This window comes from Brienomyrus brachyistius, unplaced genomic scaffold (genome assembly GCF_023856365.1).
Source record: "Brienomyrus brachyistius isolate T26 unplaced genomic scaffold, BBRACH_0.4 scaffold62, whole genome shotgun sequence".
Classification (NCBI taxonomy): Eukaryota; Metazoa; Chordata; class Actinopteri; order Osteoglossiformes; family Mormyridae; genus Brienomyrus; species Brienomyrus brachyistius.
Window position 1 is genome coordinate 170336 of NW_026042337.1, and position 21186 is coordinate 191521.

The following is a 21186-nucleotide window of genomic DNA, read 5'->3' on the forward strand; positions in this document are numbered from 1 at the left end:
CATGAAGTGTTGCAGCACTTGAGATGGAAGGGATTCTTCGTATTTACCTGGAAACAGGAGAGCCCTGTCTGTTTTCATTCCGCCGAGTGGGGGCTCGCTGGTTAGCTGACCGCTTGAATTTGGTGGGCTGGTGGAGGAGTAACCGTGTCAAGTAAACTCATGTCCCTGAGCAGAGGTTGGTAGTTCAGGTTCAGAGAATAAAAGTCCAGACCAAGATTATTTTTCAATCAACCAGCTGAGTATCTGTGACTGTGACTCTTCATGCTCAACCAATTGGTTGAAACAAAGTCTTAGTCTGGACTTTTAATCTCTGGACTTTGCTACTTATGTCCCCGAGAGAAGATTTAGGACCATTCCCCCCTCCCCCCCCCCACACTCACACACATCTCACGATACTCCCCGCATTGTGAGTGATATGAAAGGCTTGTAAATGAGAGGGACCAATGGGAGCGGCCAGGTTTCCTGAGTCTAAGCTCCTTCCGCAGGACTTCCTTACTGGGCGGCCTGTGGATGTCCCCTGTCATGCGGGACTTTTTGTTCCCAGTCACCCCTGGACCATCTATTTCCTGTCCCCCAGGGACCTAAAAATATAAATATACATTTGTGATGATACTTCTACCTTGATTAATGCCAAGGGGTAGGATGTGCTAGGTTTTTATGCTCTGGATTAAAACATGGCACTATATGAGTGAACTGTAACTCAAATGCAGAGAATGATGTGTTCTGTGGGGGCGGCATGGCGGGGGGGGGGGGCGGTTAGCACTGTTGCCTCATACCTCTGGGACCCGGGTTCGAGTCTCCGCCTGGGTCACATGTGTGTGGAGTTTGCATGTTCTCCCCATGTCGTCGTGGGGTTTCCTCCGGGTACTCCGGTTTCCCCCCACAGTCCAAAAACATGGTGAGGCTAATTGGACTTGCTAAATTGCCCATAGGTGTGCATGTGTGAGTGAATGGTGTGTGAGTGTGCCCTGCGATGGGCTGGCCCTCCATCCTGGGTTGTTCCCTGCCTTGTGCCCATTGCTTCCGGGATAGGCTCCGGACCCCCTGCGACCCAGTAGGATAAGCGGTTTGGAAAATGGATAGATGGATGGATGGATGGATGTGTTCTGTGCCCTCATTTAATGGCTGTTAGCCTCTAGTACAGTCGGTTTTGCTAGTATTCCCCACGTGCTCGTGCATGGCCAGTCTGCATGAAGAACCACCCAAGCAGCAGTGACTCCAGAGCCCAGGTTTGACTGGCCTCCTGGTAACACAGAGTACCGGGGGGGTGCAAGCAGAACAATGGTGTTCTGTCAGCGGGGGAGTACCCACCGAAAAGGCCGCTCTCTGCATTTCCGCCTGCGAATACCTTCGTTTACATGCTTGTTTAGTGCAGAGGATTTATTTCATCTTAGCAAAAATAGGGGAAAAAAAAATATGCAAGGTGAACTTGGATTTCAGATTTAAAAAAAGGGTTGAAGGAACCTGTCACAGAGCAGAAATTACAATAATTTAGTGACAAAATGAGCAGGCAGCCAGGACTGATTGCAAAGGCCAGAGAAAAAAAAAGCTAAAAGCTGAACATTATTGCAAAGATGTTTGCTTTTTAAAGATCTGACATTTCAGTGCACAATTTAGCGCATGTTCAGAAATACAAATTACACGGTTGATTTTTTTTTTCCAGGTGGGGAGGAGGGAGGGGGGGTTGCAAGATTTATTATTTTTTTTTAAACGCACATTGATTGTTGCCGCTTGAATCACATAAAAGCGCCCCGCCAGCTGTGCTCTGTACCTGTGGATGCCTCCCCCATTAAACCCCATCGCTCTCCTCCATTTGCCTTAGAGCTGTGATTCCCACTTGCCAGCATTTCTGCTGACTGTAGACGCTGCTGACTTGGACCAAAATTTCAGACTCGCTTCAGCTCCAAGAGCAGATGACGATGAGGCTGGATTCAGTCACGACATGCCATTCATTTCTACCATATTATGTATTATAAAATGTAATGCATGATAAAAGTATCGGTGTATATAAGTGTATATAAACTAAACTATATCAAATATTGGATACTCTGAAAAACTAATGTATTTTAAAAAATGTTGTTTTTATACTCTGTTGTACTGAACATAGTATATTTATTTATAATAACAATATGGCATTTTTATACACTGCAATATTTTACTGAATTCCTTACGAATCCGTAGTGTAGCAGTAATGATGTGAACCCAGTGATAGATACATTTGAATACGAGTGGTACGTTCGTATCACATCCGTACACATTCATTATGACCCAAAGTTTATTTCCGTAATCAGAGCCAAATGGGGTTTACATAACTTTAGCATTAAGATATCATTTTTACCAGCGCTTGTACGGTTTAAGCCAATCAGAATTCAGGGAGTTTGGTACAGACAGTCACCTGACTCGTCACATGACCAAACAGCAGCACGCGTGGGTCAAAGGTGGATATTTGCGGACCCAGCCTCTCTTGTGATGTGAAATACACTTGCGCTGTTTGGAAGAGGGTGCCAGAGAGGGAGGGTTCAAATTCAGGCTGTGATTAAATCAATTACCATGAATCATCCAGCTTAGCTGAACTTATCTTGCAGATGGAGTATCAACCAGGAAAACGATAGCAGCAGTTAAGGAGATGTACCACAATCAGGAAACATGGGCAGACTTCAGCCAGCTATTGTCAGAACTCTGCACATGCTGGAGATGGTGTCAGGGGCCTGAACTGGTCTGAGGTTGATGGTGGGGCGTCACCGAGAATGAACCGGATGGCAAGGTGCTGGCAGAAAGCCAGCATGCTGATTAGCCAGTGAGCCCCCATCTCGGATCATGATATCACCGCTTCCAAACACACACACACATCTCATGGTGGATAATCCGCTGGCATCCCATTATCTGGAGGTGCTTCTCTTACCATGAGTTTCATTGGACACCCAGAGGGAAGTTTTTGCCCAATTTGGCTTATCCCCACCCCTCTTTCCAAATAAGGCGAACCAGGGCGTTGGGCAGATTTATTCAGCTCACTCTTGCCTCATTGGAGGATTAGTACCAAACGGTTTTGATATGTCAGGCCTGAGGCTCTCCTTTGCTCGTCTGATGGGTGTTTGTGTCCCATCTGAGTTTCCCGTAATCGCACCGTGTCAGAGTCGGACCGACAGATTGCTGGCACCTAGCTTGTTCCCTCAAACCAGAACTGTTGACAGTGGGTGGAGGGGGCTGCTGGGACGCGGAGATGAGTGGAGGCGCTCGGACATCGCCCGAGGCTGCGGTCACGCCTTTTCGTGACTGCCTGCCCAGCACGGTAATTAAAGTTCACCTGAAACCGGTATTTCCCGGCTCTTTCTGAAAGTCGCCCGGGAAGTTAGCGGCTTAGCGACTCAGCGCGTTTGCGACTTAGCCCACATCCTTTATTCCGCGCTTCAGTCCTCTGGGTCAAAAAAAAGAATCTCTGCATATGCAGATCGTAGCGAAGTAATTGCCCGGCAACACTTTGGGAGTCTATTAACGGTGAGTGATACGAGAGCGTCTTTACCGATCTGGCTTACCGGCCGGCCTGAGGACGGGGCAAGGGGTCAGTGCCGGGTCAGCACCTCACAAAGACAAAGCGCCTAAATATTTTTTAAGAGGATAGAAGGAAAGATCTGCTCACAGCTCTTTTTTTTATTGCATTCAGTGTCTGCGAAAGGATGGGAGATGATTTAGAGTTAAGGGATCCTCATCTAAAGGCCCTATTCGTCTCCTTCCCGTTTCTCGTGTGTACATAGGAAGGGGGTGAATTGGGAAGAGACAGCCTGTAATGAGTTACATGCCGGTCATAAGCCTGCAGGCTCGTCCGGGGTCCAGTCATCCACATCTTCAAAGACGAGGACTGGAGCAGGTGTGTTGGGTCTAGAGAATTTAAGATCACTTTATGGTTATGACCGAAATGGTGTTTCTCATTACCGTAGGCTGCCTGTGTCTGTCTGGAGGGGTGGGGGCCGGAGCCTCTGAGGCATTCACTCATTCTTTATTCCTCAAGACGGCACCCCCGGCCAGGTCTGGACGCAAGAAGCCGGACGGCACGTTCACCCCGTTTTTCCCAAATCTCATGTGATGCCGCCCGGATCTCCGGGTGTGAGTGACGACGTTCCTGACGCCCCTCAGTCGCGCCTCGTTATGGAAACGTTTCCCTTTCCTCATCCATTTTCCCATTAACGGACTTCAAAGTCGCGCCGCGTTTCCGTGAAAGAGAACCGTCTCGGGCCGCCGATTCGGCAAGGCAGGACAAAAAAAAGACTTTGATCCAATGAGTGCGGTCTCAGGCGGACGCATCCTGGCTGGTAGGGTTTGGCACATCGCCTCTTCCCAGTCTGGGCTCCCTGAGCATTCCCAGGAAACCTGTTTGAACTGGTTCAGCTCTTTCACCAACACATTCTGCCGTACTGAGCCTCTGGATCACATGACACACGAAATGCCAAGAATTACACACATTAGTGGGCCGATTTCAAACCACAGTATGGCTGCAGATTGGGTTGACCATAGGTCCCGTTATAGGGTAGCCCAGTCTGAAGCAGTCTTGCCTCACATGTATAGGATTCCGGGTTCAAATTCCATCCCCCTACTGCGTGGGAGTCTGAATGTGTCGGTATGCTAGGCTAATTGTTGTCTCGACTGTGCTGATCGTGTGCAAATGTATGTGGCATCCTTTGCAGAGTGTACTGCCTCATGCCCTGTGCTGCCACGGACCGGCTCCAGATGGACATAGAAACGCAAAAGCACCAGATACAACATGGTAGTTTAGATTTATATAATTACTACCCAATGCTCCCAATGAATTTAACTCCTCGATTCCACTGGGAACATTATTATACAGGTTTTAACTTCAAAAGATACAGGGGTACCTGTACTGGGAGACCCTGGAATAAACTGACCCATTTGAGGCCAGGACTCCCCAGAGCTCGCATCCGTCTCCATGGAGAGTCTGCCCAGTGTGTGGATTTACTGTGACCGATCGGGTCCTGTGATCTTGCTGGCCAGAATCTGGTGGAAATTCAATCTGAAAACACGCTGCGCTAGACTTTTTTTCTTCTCTACAGAGTAGAGAATACGTTCAGCATTTACAGGATCAGGCATTTCTTATATCTAAATTCCCCAGATGTAACTGTTTTCCGAGTTGACTTATGTGATCTTGGTTCCGGCTGTTGGCTGATATGGAATGACCTTTTGACCTTCTCGCACCACCAACGACTCCTGCTACTGGGTCTGTCTGACGCACTGCCCCCTGCTGAATGAACGAGGGAAGACATGTGCCTCGTGAGGCATGCTGGGAAAAGGGGTCAGCCAATTATAAAGACTGTAGCCTGCTGTACCTCTGTTTAAACTCGAGTATTATTCCCTTCGACATCCCCATAATACATACAGCTATTTAAAAAGAAATTTAATTTACTAGTGCTAGTAAAACAAATAACACACCTAGACCCAAATCTGAGGGAGCACTGCGGCGCTCAGCACCCCTCTGACTGCGCCCTTGTGCAGAGAACCACATTTCTGTTTTGAAATCCCTTTTGTCTGCCAAGTTCGTTTTTTTAAAGCTCACTCAGATACTCAACCCACAGTGTGTATAAAGAGAGACGCCACATAATGAAATCGCTAATGTCCAAATTGTGCTGTAATCGAGCTGTGTTTGAAATGATGGCGAGTTCACACTAAAGCATCCTAACTCCAGGTCTAGGACGTTGGGTGGGGCATGAGATTCTTTGGGGGGACCGGCTTTGAAAGACAAATAGACAGGAGGCTCTGCCTGTCTGTTTTTATAGCACTGCCCCCCCCCCCCCCAAAGATCTGCCACAGCTACATCCCAGGGGCTGATCACCTTGCTTCTGCGGTAAACAATGCCTTTTGGTTTGTGTTTTCAAACCGGTAGCTACAGCAGGGAAAAGGTCAAACTTTGCCCAGTGCGTCATGACAGTAAGAGAAATATGGATGCAACCTCTGCTTGGTCACATGACAGTGCGAGCTGTTTGGCCATCTTTCGGCACAGCCCTCTCTTTTCTGTTTTTGTTAATAAAGAAGCCCCCAACCCCCATACTCACACAATGAAATGCCGGAGATTTGGGGTGAGTTCCCTCCAGATCCGGTAACAAGAGAAGCTTTCCTGGTCTCCCTGGACCTGACAGGGCAGTGACCGTCCCTGAGGGCGGCAGTGCAGCCCCGCTGCCCTCATTTGCTTTCACTGTCCTAATCTGTCAACATTTCCCACTCTGTGGTGGAACAAGGTGTTAAATATCCTGAAACAGCTCCAGCTGCCTGGGAAGCGCTGAGTCCGCTGCTGCAGTCAGAAGCCCTCAGGTGGGCTGGTGAGGGTTTGGTTTGGCTCAGCGGACTCTTCTGGACAGCACCTCCCGCTGGCCACTGCATGTTACTGCACGAGGGACCCCAGCTCAAATCTTGGCTCATGGAGAAATGTTCAAGGTCAAGGTTGGGGCAGGAAGTGGATGCTAAGAGGGTAGGTGGGTCAGAAAGGAGGGGTGCAGAGGGTCTTCATAGAGGAGTAAGTACAACAGAAACGGCAGGAGAACGTAAGCTCAGTTTGGTACATGAGCTTTTTGCTCATGCCTGTCTGATGGCTGACTCCCTCTCCTGTCTCCGGTGTAAACTGAAAACCCACCAATTTAGTTTGTCCCATATCTTGAGTGGAGTGCGGAAGAAGGACATTTTAGTCATGGAAAGATGTGACACTAAAAGCCGCCCCTCTTCCTCTCTTGCCTCACAGTGGCAGGCTTTGACCGCCCGCTAGGCCCTGTCATGCAAAGGTTTTGTGTGTCCTTACTAACCCTCATAGCTGAGTGAAATTCCACTTCACGCTCATGTGCATCTACAGCTCATGTGTATAATTTCCGGTGTTATCCAGTACCTCCCCCATGCTGGAGGATTTGCTGCTGAACTCCTGGATTATATATTAGCCTCCTGGGACCTGCAGTGGGACCCATAAAATCCCAAAAAGCTAGAAAAATTAATTGGTGGAGTGACACCCTCTGTTGGTTCTTTGCTGTACCTGCCATCCCTCTGTGTGTGTGTGTGTGTGGGGGGGGGGGGGGTGGGGGGGTGGGTGTCATGTATATATTACATTGTGGTATCTTAAGGAGATCATTTTTTTGGTTCCAACAACTGCAATCAAAAAACTAAAAATATTTAGTTTGGTTACTTATGGGTAACGTGTGTGTGTGTGTGCGTGTGTGTGTGTGAGAGAGAGAGAGATTGGAAGACTGAAGATCACAATGTGTGTTGTGGGTCCATCAACATCCCGATTGCTGCCACAGTCCTTTTATAATCATCTCAGAAACCCATACCTGTTTTGCCTTGAACCAGAGCATGTCCTATTCAGTCCTAAATCATTTCAATTAAGGAATGAAGGAACGGAACCAAATAATCTACTGCTTCAGTTGGGCGTGGTCTCTATCTTTTTCTTTGGTGTCTTATTGCATCATGCCGTTCACCATTATTGTGATCATGATCATGATCATGTTCTTCAAATTCAACTACTGTACTTCTGTAGGTGACTTTAACACAACTGCCGTAACACTGAAATATTGAAGTTCTTCTTGACTGATGGCACCAGAGTCCTCACCTTGATCTCACATCTGTCCAGCCCTGATTCGGCCAGATTCACCCATGCTGTTCACTTGGGCCGACAGCAAGATCCTATTTGAGTTTCGGCTTGGGGAGGGTTTCTTTATTCAAGAATTTAGCTAATGTGTGAACCTCTAGGGGGCAGCGTTCATCTTCACGAACAGTAGACGTCCTGGACTTCACTAACAATCGCCCAGTCGCAGACCAGTATGCCTTCAGACATTTACTTCCATTCAACACTCCAAATCCAGGAGTCTCAATTTTACAGAAATTTTAAAGAATTCGAAGTTCTGAATAATCCAACATTGTGTCTCATTTGTACGGTAAGGTGTGTACCCGATCGGGTCCATTACCTACTTTTTTGAGCAGCGGCCAAAGATGTTCATTTGAGAGCTAAATTTTCAATTTCTGCTTCATCTAGTTTTGACTGTTCCGTTATTATCCAATGAAATGATTGAATTATCATTTTTCTTATTAAATTCTGTTCTATTTTTCCTGTTATTTTGCTATCGTAATGTAATATTTCGCCTGACCGTGTATTTATCTGAGTGGTTAATTTCGCTCATCCCACAATTTCTCAGGCGCACGGGGGTATGTGTTCTTGTGAGGCATTATGCTTTTCTGTTGAGAAACGGATAATATTTTCCAGGGATGTTCTCTGTCGAGGCTCAATTCTGGCGTGAGCTGTTGTGTTTGCCAATCCCCTGTAGGTCTTGCTCAGCTCTTTCTCTTTCCACTTTACTTCTCTTTCCTTCAGGGGAGCGATATTTAAAAGCCACGGCGTTCTTTTATAAGGTTTGAAATAAGTCTTCAGATCAGCGGAGTGCGTTGAGGTTTCAGACGCCTGTTACCCGTCCCACTGCTCATGGTTGAACGTCTGACTGCTTCTGGGAGTTCCAGGATGACACTGGAGGATGGAGGCATTCCCACGCAATCCATCTGCCGCCAAAGGGATTATTCTAGATTTCCATTGCCGTGTACGGAGACATTCTTTGCTTTAACGACCGTCCACAAAAATAAGTACTGATGGGTGCAAATGTGCCTGCGGGGCAATCCACAGCACGGCCCCCCCTAAACCTCTGACGGATTTTCCTGGATCAAAAGTCTCGGATCAATAATGCAGAGAGTTCAATGTAAAGGGCAGACAGTGGAATGGATTTGGGTGATACATTAAAAATGTTCCTGCTCCCCTTGTCAATATGTATAGTACCATGAGATCATTAATCACTCTGTCTTGCTCTTTGCTCCCCAAAGCCGTTCTGTAACTTTAACTCGTTCTGTACAAGAGTGACTGCAGCTGGTAGGGAGAAGGCGGCTTGGCGATTAAGGGACTGTCCCGAGAATCAGATTCAGCTTTGCATCTCATCGTAGTCTATTGTGCTGCTTACACTGGTACCTGGGCGTTTACTGGAAGCTCAGTCTAGCTACACTCATGCCTAGTCGAGTCCTTGACAGCAGGTATGTCTGTAATGTGCTATTTGCCTCAGTTGTACGTTGCTATGGACTAAAAGTATCTACTAAATAAAGTAAATGTAAATTTATATAGCATTGTTTAGAGATACAAAATAATTGCAAGACAGTAATTGCAAGAAAACATTTACCGAGGCTGCATAGTATAAAATAATATCTTAAGTACTTTATAAAGCAATATCTCATTAAGAACACTTGCAGCATCACACTGTTTCCAACGTTAATCATTACTTGCAAACGTCCATTTGCAAAGCTGCTTATCTCGCGGCCCCTTGAGGTGAAGTTTTAGGCAGGATGCATCCTGGGTAATCCCGATGTAGCGCAGCGTACCGGCATACGTACACACACACACTTCCTGCATAGAAATTCATTGACTCAAGTTGCCCTGGAGGTAGCTGAAGAAGAATCAATCAACGTGTTAACCACAATCTACTATCAAATTTGGAAAACAGCAGAGTGGGGTACAGATTGGAAAATTGGTTTATATTCCAACACTAAAAGAAAGGAGACCTGGCTGAGTGTGCAATCTATCGTACGATTTCCCTCGTGACAGAAAGATTATGCTAAAGATCACTCAGCACAGATTAGGGCCCTGCACCGAATGACATTTGCCGGATGTAAGAGCTGCATTCATGGAAGTTTGAAGCACAAGAGTCATTGTTTCTGACACGTGATGGATAATTGGATGAACAGGGAATGTATGAAGAAGATCAACATGTGCTCTGAGACTTTGAATGTGTTGACGATGTCAAACTATGGAATACTTTGCAGAATATGGGTGTTCCAGAGCATCCTATTGTCCTTAAGAGGAATTTCTATGTAGGACAGGATGCCATAGTCAGAATGTAATATGGAGACTTTCCAGATTGTCAAAGGATCTAGACCCACAACTCACCATATGTATCCAACTGAAAAACGCAGGACTGGAAGAAGCCAACTGTGGAAAAACATCACTGACCTTCAATATGCTAATGAAAACATAGTTATGACATGAACTGAAGATACTGTAAGTAAAGTCAAAAAAAAAAAGTAAAAAGTTGGGACTGTCCCTAATTGTAAAGAAAGTAAAAATTCTACGACCACGGGATCCGCAGCTAACCTTAATTATGGTGCTGAAGACATAGACGGTATAGACAGCTCTTGCCTTCCTGGAAGAGTCATCAATAACTGTGATCCAGCAGTCAAGAAATACTTCAGGGACTGGCACTTAGGAGAGCTGCGATGAAGGGTGCAATAAAAATTACCGACTGATCTCTAAGAACAAAGACAAAAATTGTTCAGAATAGAGTATTTCTTTTGACTCTTTACAGCTGTGAAAGTTGGTCAAGGAAGAAAGGGGTCAGGATGAATATTGATGTCTTTGAAGTAAGACTACCACAAAGAAACCAAACAAATGGATTCTTGATCTAATCAAGCCAGAACTTCCACTTGAATCACAAATAACCAGACTTGAGCTGTTTTATTTTGGGCATGTTGTGAGAAGCGCCAATGCCCTGGAAAAGACCAGAATGTCCAGAAAGTTGAAGGTAATGGAGGATTACCAGCAGCAAGATGCTTTTTGGATGCTGGAAATCCTGGCCGAAAGGCAGACAGTTCAGGAGGAATACTGTCATTTTCCAGTAGCCAACATTTCCTTGATGGTACCTAGTAATTATAACAAAGATCTGGCTTTGCATGATAACACACAATGTTTGCTCCTGTCCTTAAAAGGGGTGCCACCTTCCTTTGGAGTCCAATTAGATGCCAAAATCGTCAGTTACTGCTCTTTTATTGCCTTGTATGGAAACTGTCACTCACTGAGACACATATATTATCTGATTTAATATTTCACCCATTTCTGACATGACAATGCAGTCCTTTCTTTGTATTGTGTTAAGGATTAACTGTAATATTTAATGGGACTTCAAAATAAATATTAATATATAAACGTTATTGTATTATTGTTTGTTTATGTATTAGCTTGCATTCAAACGGCACAATAAGTGCTAGGAGTACTGAGAGTGTGTTACTTTGTAACCATAGCAACATTCCCCTTACACTGGAGAATAGAAGCCGCAGTAGGGCGTGAGTTCAGGAGAGAAGTCAGTCTCACTGGCAGGCACTGCGTTGGATTGCGCCTTTAAAACAAATCAGGGCCAAGTGGAGGTCCTGCCACTGGCGGGCTGTGGAGATGATCATGGCAGCTACCGTACGTGAGCGCTGGAGGTCCACGGTGAGCACGCCTCCAGCACGTCTGGATCCCTTTCAGCCAGAGCACAGTTCCGTTGCTCAACAGTCAACAGTGGTTTTACAATACAGGACCGGCTGCACCTTCACGTCCACCCTACTGTACATCTTCCTCTGCCCTACAGGCCTGACTGAAGGGAATGCTGTGATATGTATTTCTGAAGTACATGGTCATTCATATTGAGCACGACCCCTGTCTGACTGACTCCACTTCTCTCTGCTTGTAAATGCTTACTCTACTCAATCCACATGGCCCCCCCACACGATCCAGAGTATTTCTAACATGGGCTTCTCCCACTCAGCATGGTTCTCTTGGACCTTCCACACACGCACACACACCCACTCACCTAGATCCCTTTGACTCTCACAGGCTGTCAGATTTGCCTAAGGGCCTCTATAAATGCAACTCATCAGCATTTCCAAGTTATTCGTCCAACTCAGACCTTTATAGAGAACAATTGTATACAGGGTTATTGAGATGATGGAAAAAAAGGATTGTCAGTCCACGTATTTGATTTCATCACATTTATGCAGGATTTGGTCGTCTTCCCCTTCCACTCCGAGTCTCGAAATTTAGGGCTGAAATGACTTCCGTGATTCATATAAATTATTTTGCGCTGGGCATGCTCTGAATTTGCAATAAATGGCTTTTGTTAGGGCAAGGGGTTAGGAGATGTATCGAGACACTTATTCCGTTGCAATTAATAAATTTGCATAACTTAATTGACAGTGTTCAGACCAAAGAACATCACTGACAATGAGACAGCGGTGGAGGGTGAGGGATTTTGATGGTGACCTCTGCAGACAAAGGAAGAAGGATCCCTGTGATTCGTGCGAATTTCGGTCCAGTTTTCTCTGGTCCCTTCTTTCCATACAAAGGAGTAAATCGCTTCATACGTTGAAATGTTTTATTTTTTTGTATGAAGAGAAAGCACAGTGACCCAGGGGTCACCATTTCATTTCTCCCCGGGAGATTAACTCCCCAGTCATCCCACTGTCCAGAATTTGGGAAAACAACATCCATTCACCGCTGGGTTTGACCGAATCGACTAAAGGTTGCCCTACAGAATACTAATGGAATCTTTAATGTCTGCATCACACCTCTTGCCTTCTGCAAGGTCTTAATAAAAGCATGCAGGCTTGCTTTTGCTTTGCATGGATACCTTAATGCCAAGAGGAAACCAAGTCCTTCAAAACACTGAGCAGGCCTGGCGGACTGAGTCACACAACTTGGATTTTCCATTCTATAGTAATCTTAGAAGCAGCTGATGATCTTACTGCTCCATCGCCAGTTGATCCCTTTATGCTGTCTTTTAAATAGAACAAGAAATCTTGGTGGTGCTCAACTACAAGCTTCCCTCTAATAGGGTTCCTTGGTATCTGTTCAGTCCCAACTTGGTAAATGCCCCAAACTCTTTTAGCCTATAAAATGGTGGAACATTTGTTGGGGTGAAGTTATGAAATGCTGGCACTGTATGCTTTCCAGAGGTTGGAATTTCAGGCCCAGGAAGCACAAGTCCAGACCAAAGTTTTGTTTCAACCAACCAGTTGGGTATAAAGAGTCATGGACACAGAGGACTCAACGGGTTGGTTGAAACAAAACCTTGGTTTGGATTTGTACTTTCTGGACCTGAACTTTCTGCACCTCACACCACAAGGGCACTCCTGTAATTGCAGGTTAAAGGTTCTCCGGATGTTGGCTCTAGTGTGCGATTTCATGTATAAGTATTGCCCCGCAAATGGGCTAGAATCCCATTCAGGGTGTCTCCTGCCTTGGGACTGGTGCTTCCTGGGATAAGTTATGAAGATGGATGGTAGAACACTAACCCAAGTGGGTGGTGTGTGGCTCAGTGGGCTAAGCCTCAGTGTCTGTGATCAGATAGTCACTGGCTTGAGCCTTGGCAAAACAGTCACATGTCCATGGGCCCTTGAGCAAGGCCCTTAGCCCCCAGTTGCAGGGGTGCTACACACTGGTTGACCCTGTGCTGCGATCCCCGAGCTTGCTGTCGCCTATATAGTGGATATAAAGAGAGTTCACACCCCTGTTAAAATTCCAGGTATTTGTGATCTAAAAAAGTAGACCAGCTTACGTTTTATATATTTTTTATTTTTCGCCCTAACAGATTTGTTTGTTTTTCAATTGAATTGTACAGGTTGTAGGTGAAATTAAAGGCAGGGAAAGTTTCGAAAGGAATTATAGTGCTCTCATTTTTTACATTACAAAAACCTGGCTTTTTAACAGGGGTATACACACTTTTTATATTGACTGTATGTATGTCTCATGGAGAGCAAGACGGAGTAGGCAAAAAGAGAATTTCCCCACAGGAATTAATAAAGTTTCACTATTCTATTCAGAATGCTGGCTGGCAAATCATTGACCTCGCATATCTCCAAGGAGTCAATAAGTCCATCGTACTTCTAATAAGCCCATCCTAGTTTTCCTCGGCTGGCGGCCAAACTACTTTTGCTGGCAGGTAAGGGTGTGACGGGACCAGCACCCTCCTACTTACTGGATCTCCTCACACTCGACGCCCCTTTAAGGCCATCATGTTCCACTGCATTAGGCTGACTGACAGTTTCATGCCATTTAAGGTCGGAAATCAAAATCTTCTCTATTTTGACCATGGCCTGTGTGATGGAAGAAGCCTCGTTCCTGCCCTGGGACCACAGAAGCCCCCTCTCTCTTCGGAGCAGAGCCCTGCCTGTACCCCTGAACCTTTCCTGATGGTGTTCCAGAGTTCCTGCCTATATGCTTTTTTGGCTTTAAATGCAGGAGTTTGCATGAACTATTCTACTTGAAACTGCCTCACTGTGTTGTGTACTCCGTTGATCCACTCCTATGCTGCAGTCTCATATTTTACCACTTCACACAGATGACAGCCCTACTCCCCACTTCCCAAGCTTACTAAAGTGCTGGTATTGATGGTCTTTGCTGACTAATATACATAAGTTGCTCAACAGAAAAGCAGCTATAAATATTATGTAATATATATAATGTAGTATATAATGCAAATCTAGCGCACAATCGTTCATATCCATGGTGCATAAATAAGTTCAGCAGTGAGCTGGGAGCGAAGAATCGCACTGCTTATACTACTGTTACCATGGTTTCAAACTACTGTATGATGCCCTTATAAAATCTATGTTTAACATAATAGACTCTAATTAGGAAAAAAAACTTGCCTCTAAATGTAGTTTTAATTACTGCCTCTTTTCTTCACCCTTGAGGAGAGAAAGAATTAACAAAAAAGGGTTTATGTGAGTGCTAATTTGATCCATTGTCAGGTGTGAGTTTGAGTGGCCCTTACCATTTCCCTGGAGGATACGATTGCTTTCGCAGTGAGACATTCCAACCTCCCCGCATTGATCCATGTCTATTTTTGTATTAGGAGACCGTGCTGAATGTCTCATTATATGTCATTAAGGGCTAAAGACTCTTCGAATGTCTCCATTTCCATTGGTTTTGGGCGGCGATGGCAGTTCTGGGCGAAAACAAAGATATCAGTCTTTAGTGTTAGATACTGTGACAGATTTAAGGGTACTGGCTCCCTTGGCATTGTGGGATATCAACACGACAGCGAGAGAATGCCCTTCACCGCTTCTGGAAAAGGCGCACGTTGCATCCTGTATCAAGAAGTTCACTGATTAATGTGACTAATGGCCGACGGTGTGTGCTTAGACTTTCCGCGTAGTACTGCGGAACGGAGAACATTTCTTCTCTCACCTTTATGTCTACGTCCAGACACATTTTTGTTCAGCATTTATATGTTCACGCTTCTTTTTCTTGTCGTCTGACAAATGTGGTTCGTATTATTTTGCTACGTCCTCAGGAAAGACTAAGAAATGTTTCCAAACTCCCCCACCCAAGAGAAGTTGGCAGACGACACATCTGTATCTGTGAGCAAACATCTGGCATTGCTGGGTGATCCGATGCCGACCTCGGCTCAAACCATGACCTCCTGAGCTTCGCTCAAACCCAAGATGTTGCTTTGTTAGAAGAAGGTCTATTGAGATCTTCTGTCCTAAACGTTTTCAACTTTTTGTGCGATAAGGTTGAAAATATGTTTTTCAGCCCCCCGCCACCCGTGAGGCATTTCACTTCTATTGCCTAAGTAAGGAGTACAAAGAGGAGGGTGAATTGCCTTCGAGGAGACCAGGAAGACTTCAGCACTGACTGGATCAAAGGGAGGAGGCAGTAATCGCTGTTAGTCAAAACTCAGTTTGCTTCTGAAGCGTGTCTCTTCACCCTGCTCACCACCGGAAAACCAGTCTGTGGTCTCTAAGATCCATGTCGATATCCACCCCCGGCAGTAAGACCTTTCACTTCCTGTTGCCAACAATCCCACGGATCGTCAGTGCAGTACTCTTATTATTCTTTGCTACAAGTCACTAGAGTAGCTCTTTGTTCCAGGAACTGAGCTGCTGAGAGACACCATCGTTCACCAGAATGGAAAGTGAAACTACATTAAGAATTCATCATTAAGGCGTGAGGCATGTTCGGTAGATAAGTGATTAAACCATATGCTGAAAATTGTAATAGGTGTGTGTGTGTCTATAAATATATATGATAAGCTGGGATATGATAAGGATGATAAGCTGGGATTTTTTTGGGCGGAAACAGTGGGAGTGGAGCCTTTGCTTAGTGCAAATTGAATAAAAGCCCGATGTGGCATCATAGCAGAGAGCCAGATGGCACAATGGGATGAAGGATCACAACGCAGCTCTGATCGGTTCAGATTTAAGAGCTCTTCTGGTTCCTCCTGCACGCTCGAGCTTTCTCTGCTTTCCTTGGGAAAGCCCCCGGGACGTTACTCGTGCTCTCAGCTGACCCACCGAGACAGAGCCCTGCTGTGAAGGTGGGACCCGCCACATTTCCCCTGGCCGACCCTTAATCCCAAACACGGCTATTGTGGTAGCTCCGCCAGGGACTCGAAGCGGGCTGCTAATGTAAACAGCAGGTTGTGTTGAGTTCGGGGGAATCGAGTTGCAGCTTTTCTTTAATGGAAATTAAATTACGTTCATTAGGACGTTGGTCACAACCCGCCAAAACCAGTGAAGAAAATGAAAATACCCCCCCCCCATTTTCATTAATCTTTCATATCCTGAGTCTCGCACCCTCGTCTTCAAAAATATTAATTTAATGTGAATAACCTGATCCCTTTATCGCATATTGGACATCAGCAATAGTAATAAAAAAACATGTAACATTATGTTGAGAAAGTGTTTTTTTGTAGATGAATAAAGACCAAAGCAGCCCTTAGTACCACGTTACATGGGACAGGGGCTGCTTTACACCCTGTATGTTGAACCCCCCACCCCACAACAGAGACATACACATCAAGCTGAGAACACACAAGCACACGCACTCTTTGGAAATCTCTCAGTAATCCAAACTGTTGGCTTTCTTAAGACACAGATGATTGTTATTGGTGGGTGGGGGCTTCGACATGCCTGGATTTGCCTCCCCCTCAGTCACAACAGGGACACTGTATCTGACAGCAGACAAGCCGTGCTATTGATTTCTCCCCATGTCTGTCACACACAAAGGATATTATCAGGAATTTGGTGAAAGGTAGCTAACCCCCCCCCCCCCATGTCATTATCACACCCTGGCTGTCTCGCCACCACACACATCTTCCAAGTCTCCAGTGTGTACTCACCCCCCCCCACCTACTGCACCACTGCACTGCAATCTGCCACCCCTACCATCTCCACTTGAGAGCCACCATGGGGCCCCCGGATAATTAACCGCTGTGTGGTTGAATGTAACAAGTGTATGGGGGGGGGGGAGCTGCACTGGGCCACAGATGGCCAGGAGATCTGACGCCTCTACAGGACATCTTCATTCTCCAGCATCCTTCCCAGCTCAGTCGCATTCTGCACCACACATTGTTCTGTTTGTGACTCTCCACCACCGTCGACCCAAGCCAAGGATTCAGAGAGCCATTCGGCATGTGTATGTGTGTGGGGGCCAGCGCGGTGGCATGAGCTGAGCTTCTGGGCCAAACTGCCCAGCCCATACTTTCAGATTCATTGTTGTAGGAAAGGGACACGACTTAATAATATAAAGGCAAAAATCTATTTATAGGTGGGTAAATGAAGCTAAATATTGGGGGGTGCACGTCCCTCCCATTTCCCCAGGCTCCTGTGCTCCTGGATATTTTGATTACACATGGTACATGCTGTTTTTATAAGCACTTCCGGGCCTTTCTAAATAACCCCCAAATCATCTGCTCATCCTTTAGTCATGGAGACTTCAAGGTGATCCCCTTGGTCTTTGATCCTGGACACAGTGCAGCAACAGTCCAGTCTTAGTAAAACACTGTTGCTGGTTCACTTACACAAATGATTATTACAGAGTGCTCCCAGCGAGTAGCACTGTAACGTTCTACTGGATATTCAAACCTCAGACTCGCGGTCGCAGTCACGTGCTACCTGGAGCTGTGGGCGAAACACACACCCCCTTTGTTTTCTTTAGGCTACAGTGAGAGTGGCACACTGTGGCAAAGTAACGGAGATCTGCCGCTATCGTGCGGCACCAGAGAAAGGAAGACAAAAATCAGCACGGCCAAGTGCCAACGGAATCGACGCGGGCAAACAATCACATGTAAATAAGGAGTACAGGCATTGTACTGTCTAGGGGATTGCACTGCGATGCCCCATCCTTTTGTGAGGTAATTACTTCCCTTTTTGGGAAAGACAAACTGAGCCAGGCTAGACGTTAACGGAAACGTTTATGGGGCTCATTATTTCCCAAATCACAAGGGTGTTTCCTAAGAGTGCTGGCATTACAGCGTTAATCTCATACATGTACCGTTCAGCTTTAGGACTGAAAAGGAATTCATTCTGTCTCAAAAAAAAATAATCTGGATGAGGCTCACTACTGACAAGCTTTGATAATGGGATACAGAGGCATAAATTTATTTTCCATATTTTATGTTAATAGCATTTCATTGGTGAAAATAAATGCAGCTCCCTCTCTTTTTTTGAACATTTCCCCTCCCCCAGAATTCATTGAATATGTATTTTATTCCTTTTCAGGCTTCATTAAATGTAAACGTGAGCTGAAATTTTTAATGGTAAAAAAAAAACGGCTAGTCAAGTTAATTACATCATTCTATGAAAAAAAACTCTAGTAAGGTGAGCAGAAGCAACAACATCCTGCATCGCAAAGAACTGCAATATCACACTTATTTTCAGATTGAACATTGGTTCCATTTAAGTACAGACTAAGAGCGTAGTATAGCTGATATCTATCCATTTAAACAGATTTGACATGTTCCCCTGACTGGTAGGATTTAACAGCAGGGCGTGCAGTAAGAAAGAGAGGCTATACTTTATATTCAAATTAGTTAAAATGGGAAAGAGTAGGAAAAGGTGACCATACACACCGCTGGTTAACCACCTCCTAAATGGAAGCACATTTTTCAACAAGTTAGGTGTAGTGTTGGGAATTACCGTGTACACAGTACCAGGCGCATTTAAACACACATACAAAACACAGAGACACAATTATGTTATACATTTGAGCCAGTTAGGTGCAGTACGGATCTTCGGAAATAAAATTTCAGTGCTATTGAATAATTCAGTCATTTTTATTGGCTGTGCTTGTTAAGCACAATTAGTGGAACCACATGATGTTTCTTGGAGTCAGAAATGAAGAAAGTCCTTTAAGAATCTCGTGAAAGCAGACACATCCGAACACCCATATGGAACGATCTGGAAGTTTCCTTGTCACATTTTGAAGGTCACACGCGCACTGGGGACTAAAGAAACTAATGAAGTAAATTATCAAAATGAAATGTCAAATTATGACACGCCATCTGTTAAGTATCATGCTGTTTATTTACTCATCCGTCTTTTTCTGATCGGGGTCATGGGGGACTGCAGTCTGTCAAATTCATTCTTTCTTTTCTGAAATTCATCAGATTTGACATTCTGGAGACAAACCCCCTGAATGTATGGGCTTTAGACGAAAGTCTTTCGATGCTTTGTAATATAATCGGTCACAGGACTGGGAACTTGGTCAGTGAGAATGAAAGTCTTAACAGTCCTGACAGAAAATAAGGTGAGAATCCCGGCATAGATTTAGCACCACATCCATTGCAAACAGAAAAAAAAAATCTTTATTTTTATTACTGGGTGAATAAACAATTTAAAAATGAATAAAATAATAATTAATTGGAACATCCTGATTCTGCACTGTCAGATAATGTACTGTATGTACAAGAACTCTGTGCTCTATGATAATTATTTTTGCAGAGAAATTAGATGCTTGGCACACAGCCAGATTTTGTCTTTTTTTTTTTGGTTCGTATTTAGATTGGTATTTCAGGGTACATACTGATATTTATTCTGTGCACCGCTCAGTGTTCCTCTGCTTAAAATGAGGGTATATGTTTTAATTTAGCCGGCTTGGCAAACGTGCGTGGCAGGCCTTGTGTTTTCGTTTGGGCGTGAGTCAAAAAAAAAATCGCACAGGTTACCCATGTCAGTGGTGTTTCTGTTGTAGTTGTGAACCATGCACTGCGTAAAGCTAAAAAAACGATAAGGGCATGTCAGGGCTTCTTATTGGACTTGAGATGGGCAAAAATACATCAAAATGTATTTTGATACAAAAATTGCTATTTTGTAAGGAAGTGTCACGGGACGCTGGAAGCCGGTAAGGCGAACAGGCAGGCGAGCAGACAGGAAGCAGGCAGACAGGCGAATTACGGGGCAAACTGGGGTTTTAATAAGGGAATCGGGGGAACGGGTAGCAGGGAACATCTGACGCGGACTAACATCAATGACAGACAACGCTAACAGGTAAGACCAGGACTTAAAACCAGACAAGACTAATCAAAGTAAGCAGATACAGCAGGGTACAATCAAGGAAATGCACGTGGGAAGGCAGGGGGCGTGGCACACACGAGGAGCGGACGAGCCGGGCATGACAGGAAGAGGATGAAATTTTTTTTTTTTGATTGTGGGTATTTTTGATTTACTTTTGCTTTATACATATGAAAGGGTTAACCAGTTGTATAAATATACACAGACCATCACCAAAGCAAACATCCGTCTCTTAAATAAAAATGTGTTTTGTGATTCCACTTGCTTTGTTAGGCCTAACTTGTAGCAAAGTCAAGGCCCTTTGTGTGTGGTGACTGTAGCTAACTAAAGCCAACTTAAGGCACCTGTGAAGGGTCAGTGATCACTCACTACGTGGATAAGTGTCGTTCTAAGGACCTCACAAGTCCATATGTCCATTTCATCATGAGCAACATTAAAGCACATGTCTTGCCCTGGTAACGATCCGCCTATCAACCAGCGTATATTTAAAAATGCTTTACGGTGATTGGTTCATTAGCTATCGCAATCACCGTCCGGTGTTCGGCTGGCTTTGGGTGCCTTGCTTATGAGACGTTCACATTTGCCATGTTACTTCTACAGAACCCTTTCTTTCGAAATGATGGTCAGTCCAAAGTGTTACTGTCTTCGACAGCCTTTACTGCAAGGCGCCTTTGAGGGACTTTTTGCAGCATGACTCACGGGCGACAATTTCTCTCTTTCTCTGTCTAATAACACCGGTAGCTCTAGCCTTTGAGAGCGAAGGCTGAACAACCAGTCAGCCTGGGGCTGAACCTTTATATCCGCCCAGATGATAATTAGGAGATGAAGTGACCGTGTCTTTGTACGGACTGCTGTGTTGGTGCCATGCAAGAATGGATGGACTGTGCATGACTTCATACATCAAGCCAGTTTGAGATACAGACAAAAATTTTGAGTTGGTGAAAGCCTCCTTTTTAAAACTCTGGATGGTTTGTAAATCCGCTGTGTATAAAAACTGCATGTTTTACAAAGCAATTAAGTTGGGACAGGTGACTTTCACAGTTATTCGGATCTGAGCAGACT